Consider the following 9,052-nt stretch of genomic DNA (forward strand, 5'->3'; position numbering starts at 1 on the left):
ATAAGAGATGTGTAGCTACTGCTGGGGTAAAAGCTAATATAGACCAAAATCAACCACAACTTACTGCATAAGCCTTTCCCTGGAAGTCACAAGTTTTCAATAGACTCCTGAGTTTCTGAATAGTTACATCAGCCAGATGCTGTTGGGGTCACAGTGACAGTGCTTCCTCCTCCTATATCACTCCCCAATCCTCTCTGTACTGAGTTTACTTTTTCCCACTGAATAAAGAAATCAAAGTGAAGGGTTGATAACTATGTGATTGGGTATCTGTACATAAGTGTGAGTAGAGTTTCTCTCCCCTTTGCAGTTGAAGGTTATTGTCTTTGGCAATGCTTTGTGGATAGCTGCAGCTCTACCTAAAGCAAGTAGGCAGTTTTATCTCTCCTTTCTCTTTTGGGGAATGTCTGGAGCTCAATTTGCATAAAAACTAGTCATTTATGCACTATAAGAATATTTAACCTATCCACATAATCTGTTGTCAAAAAGGAGATAGCATGAGCAAAATATATGTTTCAAAACTGATTTATGTGCTTATAGACCAAGTTAGTGAAGCACATAAGATGGTATTGTTAGTTATTGAAAAAAGAAAATTGAATGCTTATTGAATCTGATAAATTTATTCTGATTGGTCTGAAGATTTCTGACCTCTGGAACTATCTGAAAGGATCTGCTTACAGAAAATTTTCCTTTTCTACCAAAAATAGATGGAATATTACTGAGTGAAAACAAAACAATATGTGCTGTTTAATGATGCAGATAAATCAATGTTTATAGCAGCTCAATTCACAATAGCTAAGCTATGGAACCAATCTAGGTGTCCTTCAACAGATGAATAGATAAAGAAAATGTGGTATGTATACACAATGGAATATTACTCAACCATAAAAAGAATGAAATTATAGTATTTTCCTGTAAATGGATGGAACTGGAGATTATCATGCTAAGTGAAATAAGCCAATCCCATAAAACCAAAGGCCAGTTGGGCATGGTGGTACACATCTGTAATCCCAGCAGCTTGGGAGGCTGAGACAGGAGGATCATGAATTCAAAGCCAGCCTCAGCAACACAGCCAGGCTCTAAGCAACTCAGCAAGACCCTGTCTCTAAACAAAGTAAAAAAAAAAAAAAAAAAAAAAAAAAGGCAAGGGATGTTGCTCAGTGGTTAAGTGCTTCTGGGTTATAACCCTGGTACCCTCCTTCCCCCCTCCCCCCCTGAAAAAAAAACCAAAATAAAAAAAATAAAAAATAAAAAAAAAGGTTGAATGTTCTCTCTCTGATATGCGGATGGGGTGGGGAATGAAGAATAGAAGTACTTTGGACTAGACAAAGGGAATGAAGGGAAGGGAGGGGGGATGAAAATAGGAAAGACAGTAGAATGAACTGGACATAACTTTCCTGTGTTCATACATAAATACACAACCAGTGTAACTCCACATCATGTACAACCTCAAGAATGGGAAGTTATACTCCATGTATGATATGTCAAAATACATTCTACTGTCACGTATAACTGAAAAGAACAAATACAAAATTTTAAAAAAGAATAATACAGGTGCCATCTAGACAAATCACAACATCACTATGTTAAATGAAAAAGGCCAATTTGGACACGGCATATACTGTGAGATTGCACTGTGTCTATAATTTCCTGTGACTCTATAGTTATTTCACAATAATAAAAAACTAGCATAGTCCCATAGAAATGAAGGTAAATGTAAGGGCAGTAAAAATATTTGTAAAATAATAATAAGGTGTTGGTAAATCTTAGAGTAAACCCCCTGGGCCCACACTGGGCTGGACAAGCATGGTGAAAGTCGCAGCTATTTAATAGGGAGAAACACAGTTATAAGTTCCCCTGGATTCTCCAGCTTGCCTATTTTCTATGTGTATATAAACATATTGTGGGTCAAGAGATTGGCAAAGTTTTTATATACTCTGGGTGAATTTATTAAATGGAAATCCTTGGTTTCATTGGATTAGGTAGACAATTAATTCTTTATATGTAAAATTATAATTAGAGAATTAAAAATGTTCCAGTGAAGACATACTCTCAGAATGATTTCAGCTGTTTGTCCTTTATGAAAAACAATTGTCTAATGAAATCTTTTCGTAAAGGGAAATGCAAAGTTGGTTAGTGATGAATTAAACTAATGGCCTTGGTTGCTAGGTTAAAAAACTGTGCAGCAAAGGAACACAAGTGCATGTCACATTGGCAAAGGCAAGGAAAAAATAGTACCAAGACTCTTCAAGGACCCTGAAGTACAACTGAAGGGGTTTCAATATTTGGTACTTAAAGTAGAAAGAGTTAGGTTATATTTTTAGCTAAGGCAAACCCTTGCAAAAATTAAATGTTTGGAAATTTGAGGGTAAAAGAGAAATGTGTCCCCTCCCTGAGTTTATTGTGTAATAAATTTTTCTTTATTTTTATTTTTATTTTTTTCCACATTTTTATTGGGGCATTTAATGTCATAAATCTTTTGTTAGCATGATGTATTTTATACAAGATAAGGTTTATTTCCTCATTTGTGAATTAATATAAGTCAACTTAATTTCCAATTCTGGTTTTATTTCAGACAAGCCCACACTATTTATTTAAAATGATAAAAGTAAACAGGTGTTCAAGTACACTGAATTCTATAACTGCTGTTTTATAAAGGGTTTGCTCTTCTTAACCTTATATAATTCTGAAAATTCTACTGTTATTGCATTTAACTTTCTCAATAGAAATTCAAATGGCCTCTTTTTTTCTAAAAGACTGGTCACTCAACACAGGTGCACAGGCACACGTAGACATTCTCCAAAGGCTTGCAGATGTGCAGCAGGCTTGACCTCATTAGTGTGTGCATCTGTGTTGCTGCTTGGGCAGACAACAGGGCTCTGTGGGAGGACAAGGGGGGAGCAACACTGTTGGGGCCCCAGATCTCACAAACCTACCTTTGAGTCTGCTCTATGTCTGAAGAAACAACTTGGGTGCATTGTTTAAAAGTTACAAGTAGAGAAACAGCCTGTGCTGTGTGAATTAGTTTTCTATTGCCACCATAACAAATCACCACATGCTTCTTAGTTTACAATTACACAGATTTACTATTTTTCAGTTCCATAGGCTAAAATTACAACATGGGCTTCACTGGGATAAGATCAAGGAGTGGACAGGGCAGCTGTGTGCCTGGCACTGTAGTGACAGTCTGCTCTTTGGCCTTTTCTGGGCTCTGGAGGGCACTGCATTCCTTGCAGGTAACCTTCAGCCTCTGTCTTTTAAACTAGCCACGATGTGGGTTGAATACCCCTCACATCACATTTTTCTGATCCTCTTGTTTGCTCCCTTCACCCTCTTCCACTTTTAAGAACACCTGGGATCATGTTGAGTGCACTGGGGTGATCCAGGGCCTCCTCCCTATTTTAAGATTAGCTGATTAGCACCTTTGCTTTCCTTTGCAGCGCAAGGCCACAGGTTTCCAGGTGTGGGGGATAGGCTCCGATCTACATATTGTGGGGTCGGGTTCCAAATTCCTTAATAGGACACCCATAGCACAAGAGTTAATAACAAGAATCAACAAATGGGACTTACTTAAACTAAAAAGTTTTTTCTCAGCAAGAGAAACAATAAGAGAGGTAAATAGGGAGCCTACATCCTGGGAACAAATTTTTACTCCTCAGACTTCAGATAGAGCCCTAATATCCAGAATATACAAAGAACTCAAAAAATTAAACAATAAGATAACAAATAACACTCTCCTTTAAGTACAAAATAGTCTTTTCTGAGGCTGAACCCATTATATTGCTAAAATTCGCTGAATTTGTTGATTAATTTTCTATTCTTCAAGAGTACTCTGGCTTTAGAAGTATCTGAAATTAAACTCTTTCCTGTTAAATAAGCATTTTCCCACTGACTTTATTAAAGTAGTCATTTCCCCACTTTTTCTTCTTCCATCCATCCATCCCTCTCCTTCCCTCTCTTTATCTCTGTCCTTCCTTTTTCCCCTTCCTTAGTTTCTTTTTGTGTGGTAACGGGGTTGAACCTAGGTCCTCATACTTGTCAAGCAAACCCTCAATTACTGAGTTACATCCCCATCCCTGTTTTTGAAACCTATTCTACTTTGAGATAGTCTTGCTAAGTAGCCCAGGCTAGTCTTCAACTTTTGATCCTCCTGCCTCAGCCTCCTGAGTGGCTGGGATTACAGGTGTGCATACTATGCTCTGCGCCCCACTTTTTCTTCTGATATGGTAAAGAAAGGTCACATTCGAGAAGGTAACTCCTCCAAATATAATTTAATCTTTCAGAAGCACTTGAGCATCTTGTGGTGTCTCAGGGTCATATGTATTCAAAGTCCCATTCAATGCAATGAGAAATACATACAGTGAGTTTGGTATAGATGGCTGTGGATTATGAAATATGCTTCTGAATTGATTTAAAATACCATGTTATTTATCATGGAACCTTGCTCTCATAATAAGAGGGCAGAAAGCATTTCCCCAAAATTATTTTTTCAGCCTTATTTCACTGGAAGTTTACTATGAAAGCAATGTACTAAATATTCAGAAACGATGTTTTCTTTCCCTGCATGATTCACATTGTTTTGTTTTATTATTATAATCTGAATTACCAAGGTTTTGAGGTTGAAAAAGAACTGTGTCTGGTGGCTGCTCTAGGATTTGGGAAGAAACTGGGCCCTTCTCACGATGGGTTTCTCTACAGTGAATGTGGGACGTGGGTGTCAGCTCTTTAAATTCAGTGCTATACTTTAGGATTATATAGCTTTCTTTTCAAAATTCTAAAATCTATTTTTTAAAGTGGTATCTCTAATTGGGAGGACTAATGAAGGATTTCCTTATGTTTGCAAAGCAATAAATCAATTGAATACATCAAATCTTGATTAAGTTAATGGTAGTTACAGTATGTTTAAAGTGTTTTTTGTTTGTCTGACTATATTATTTAAATGTGAATCAGATTAGTGCAAATACTGAATTTTATTGCATGTATTCATGCTGAAAATATAAATTTCCAGCCAACAGAGTTTCCTGGGGGGAAAAAAGCATTTTGATGTGCTTTCACAGTAAGAACAGATAAAGAAGGTCAGGCTGGAGCAAGAGACTCAGAGGAAGCATTTGCTAAACAAATAAGAACAAGTATACCTGTTTTTCTGGCTCTTCAGCTATCTTAAGAATCAGTAATTTTCAATTAAAAAAAAAACTTTTCTTTAAAAATGAACCTTTCTGGAGCTGGGACTTTAGCTCAGTGGTAGAGTGCTTGCCTAGCATGTGTGAGATACTAGGTTCGGTCCTCAGCACCACATAAAAATAAATAAATAAAGACATTGTATCCATCTACAACTGAAAAAAAAATTAAATAAACCTGTCTGAACACAGGAAGATTTTATTTATTTTTTTATTAGAAATGTTATCAAAGATCATCATTATGTGTGATGACATTTAGAAATGCCTTTTGGTGATTAAGAGTGGCTCTGGTAGAGGGGAGGCCTGGCAGGCTTGAAGATGATTAGATCTTATTCTGAGCCTCCTGTGTTTCCTTCATGATGGCACTGTAAGCACACCACTGAGAAGGGGTGACTGACAGGACAGAATTCAGATGAAGGTGCTGACATTCCTGCCCTTTGCGCAGTAGAGATGCAGACATGCACACGGGAAGGGTTAGGCTCTCAGTCACTGTGTTCACAGACAGGGCAGATACAGCCATATTTTTTTTATTCAATATCTGATAAAAATAATTCAGTTGTTTCTTCTTCTCACTTATTAGATAGCAGGTTGGAAAACTTTTCCTTTAACGTGTGTGTATGTATGTATGTATGTGTGTGTGTGTGTGTATTTTTTTTCTTTCTTTTTTTGTCTTTTTAAGTACAGCCCCTCAAGCGTAGAGGGGGTGAACTTCATATTTTTCTTTTAAATCCAGAAAACATTCTACTTTGAAGATGGTAAACCACTTCTTCCATTAGGTGATGTGGAGGGGAAATCTGAAACTTGACTTTAGGGCATCGTCTGGAGGGATGACATTGGTGAGGCCATGTAGTCTTGCATGTGCAGAGCAGAGTTGTTGTAGAAGCTCAGGTAGTCAGTGACTCAAGTGCAACTCTTTTTTACTAAGATAGTAAATGCTTCATTTTGTAATATGAATTCGATATATTAGCAAATCCTTGTCCCACTAGAAGAGAGAACTTTATTTTTATTGAATCTGGATTTAGATCACCTACCTGCAAATTCTTGTTCAATGTTGGTGGAGCAGGATCTTCGGGAAGCATTTGTCTTTTGGTGACCAGGAGTGGAGCCCAGATACAAGAAAGGACCTATAGGTGTGACCTTGCTTCGATATTAGAATATTTCCTGTGATGGATTTGAGTCTCTTGTGTTGTTTCTGGCTTCGTGCTGGTGGACAGTGGTGATGTGGGCAGTTCTGTGAGCCACATGTTGAAGATGACAGAGCAGCTCTCAGTTTGGGTGAATTAATTCCTGGAGGGGGCTTCCTGCCTCTAACCCCTGCCCTTACTCTGACACCAGAAGAGAAAGGGACTTCCTGTTTCCTTCTTGCTTGGGCCCTTGCATGTTTGGAAATTCCTTTGTTATGGCAGCTGGTATTTCCCTAAATAATGGCCTATACTAGAGTACTAAAGGGAATTTAAACCACTGAATCCTTGCTCTGAGGTTTTAACCAATGATGCTGGGAGTGGGCCTCCTCCTGCCTTACCACTTCCTTGTCAAAGTGACCTCAGGGTCACCCTGGACCTGCACACACTCAGAGCACAGAAAATACAATGGCTATCTGAACTCTTTACTCACAGGTTTATTATAAGAAAAGAGACCAAGTCATATTGTTTTCCTTTTTTTAACTGTCTTCCAGTTTCCAGGCCACAGGAGATTTTTACATGTTTAATTGACAAGAGAAGATGTCAGGTTGATTTACAGCATCAAGTGCTTTAGTTTTCAACAATAGCATTCTCCTCTGAAAGGATCTATGAAGAAAGGATGAAAGCCACTGCTGTCATTAGTGGGGTAGATGGGTAATGACCACTGCCACAAAGGTGTTGCTAGGGTTCCAAGTGGGAGGAACATGAATCCCTTCATCCTGTGGCCCCTGTGTGGGGAGCTGGAGCTTTTGACTCAGGGTGTATGCACGCTTGCTGTTCTGCAGGATGGGAAGAACCGGATGTTGGGATGGCACATGGCAGCCACCACCTCTCTGAGTGTGCTGTCCAATTCAGGTGGTGTTTTTATGTTAGGATTTCTCTCTGGCACCACTGCCCAGGTGATGAACACTGTCCATTTCCAGGTTAGTCCAGGCTCTCATCAGGCTTGGGAGGAGTCTCCATTTATAGCTAGCTCTACAGCTGCTCTAATGTAATTAGCAACCTGGATGCTTTCTTCGGGAACATGTTGCATCTGTTAGATACCAAACTAAGACCAGTTTACTATAGGAGGAGTGCAGCCGGCTCCCTGTTTCTTCAGTGTTACAGATGTCTTCCCACTGCCTGTGCTCATGGGAAATGTGGTGCCTCATCTTTGTAGATTTGTACGAACATAGGTTCCCCTTGACTGCTTTTTAAGTGCTTACCTTTATTATTGGTTTTGAAAAATGTGATCATGATGCACCTTGCTATGGTTTCTTCATGTTTCTGGAGTTTGGGATTTTTTTGAACTGCTTGGATCTGCAAGTGTACAATTTTTTTCATTAAATTTGGAAAATTTTAAAATCTTTCTTCCTTCAACTTTTTTGGTCTTCTTGCTCCTTTCTCTCTCGTTTCATTTGGTGACTCCAAATACTAATTGATGATGTTCATTAACAACCTGTATGTTTTCTTTATTCTTTCAGTTTTTTATTTGAGATAGTTTCTATTCCCATTTTCCAGGTCACTATTTTTTTCTTCTACAGTGTCTAATCTGCAGATATCTAATGTGTTATTTTTCATTTTACTCATTGTACTTCCAATTCTAGAAGTTTCATTTCATTCTTTTATGTATGTTCTGTTTCTATCTAAATTTATGAACACATATAAAACTAAAAGTTATAAAAAAATTCCTGTTTGCCAATTTTAACTGTCAGTTCTGAGCTGGTTTCTCATTATGAATTGTACTTTTTTAAAAATTTTATGTGATAACAGGGTAATTTTCAACTGGATGCCAGACGTTCTTAAATTCAATACTGGGTGCTCTTGTATTCCCACAGATATTTTAAAGCTTTCTTCTAGAATACAACTAATTTTCTTGGAAAATATTGATGTGTTTGGATGTCACATTTAAGACTCAACAGGAAAGATTAGCACATGTTTAGTCCAGAGCTAATTATTCCTCACATGGAGGCAAGATCCTTTAAGTGCTCTACCAGATGGCTCATGCTTTATGAGGTTTTCCTGTCTCTTAGAAACACACACTATACCCATCCTATGCAAGTGTTGAATTTCACTCTCTCTTGTAATTTCAGATGGCCTTCTCCAGTCTTGGGTATTTCCCTCATATGCACGTGCTGATGTTTCTCTGCTGTGTAGGGAGGGGAATCCTCTGTGTATCTCCAGGTCTAGGAACTCTAGTCCATTTGATCTCCCCAGATTCCCAGCTCCATCTCGTCCATGCAGAACATTTACAGGCTTCCCTGGGGGTTCTCAGTCCTTACGCCATGGCTTGGCATAGTTGAGGCCAACAGGGCTCATCATGTTTGTTTCCTGTCTCTGGAGATCACTGTCTTTCCTTGACTAATGCTTAGTGTCTTATCAAAAACCCACACTGTTTCATATATTTCCATTTTACAGTTGTAGTTTTTCTTTGAAGGAGGGTAAATCAGAGCTTTGCAACTCCATCTTGCTATCTCAGCTGGAAGTGAAAGTTCCTTTGGTTTAGTGGTTTCTATAACTTCAGAATGGAGTTCCAAACTTAGGACTTCAGAAATCTTTGAAATCAATGACCATCAAAAAGAAAATGGGTCCACTGCCCAGGTGGTGTGGATACAGATGACATCTGCCAGACAGTACAGCTCTTGGGTGGGTATTCTCAGTACTTCTTTTAGAGAAGGAACTGCTGAGTCATGTGTGGTTGTGGGCTAGGCCTGCTCC

At 38.5% G+C, this 9,052-nt stretch overlaps 1 protein-coding gene across 4 annotated transcripts in view; it reads right to left on the reverse strand.

The window, feature by feature from the left end:
* LOC124100911 (catenin delta-2-like) overlaps positions 1-9,052 on the reverse strand; it is a 130,942-nt gene that overhangs the window by 24,026 nt on the left and 97,864 nt on the right. The window lies entirely within an intron of this gene.

Source organism: Marmota monax, unplaced genomic scaffold (genome assembly GCF_021218885.2).
Source record: "Marmota monax isolate L192 unplaced genomic scaffold, Marmota_monax_Labrador192_F-V1.1 WCK01_AAM20220418_F8-fsc00440, whole genome shotgun sequence".
Classification (NCBI taxonomy): domain Eukaryota; kingdom Metazoa; phylum Chordata; class Mammalia; order Rodentia; family Sciuridae; genus Marmota; species Marmota monax.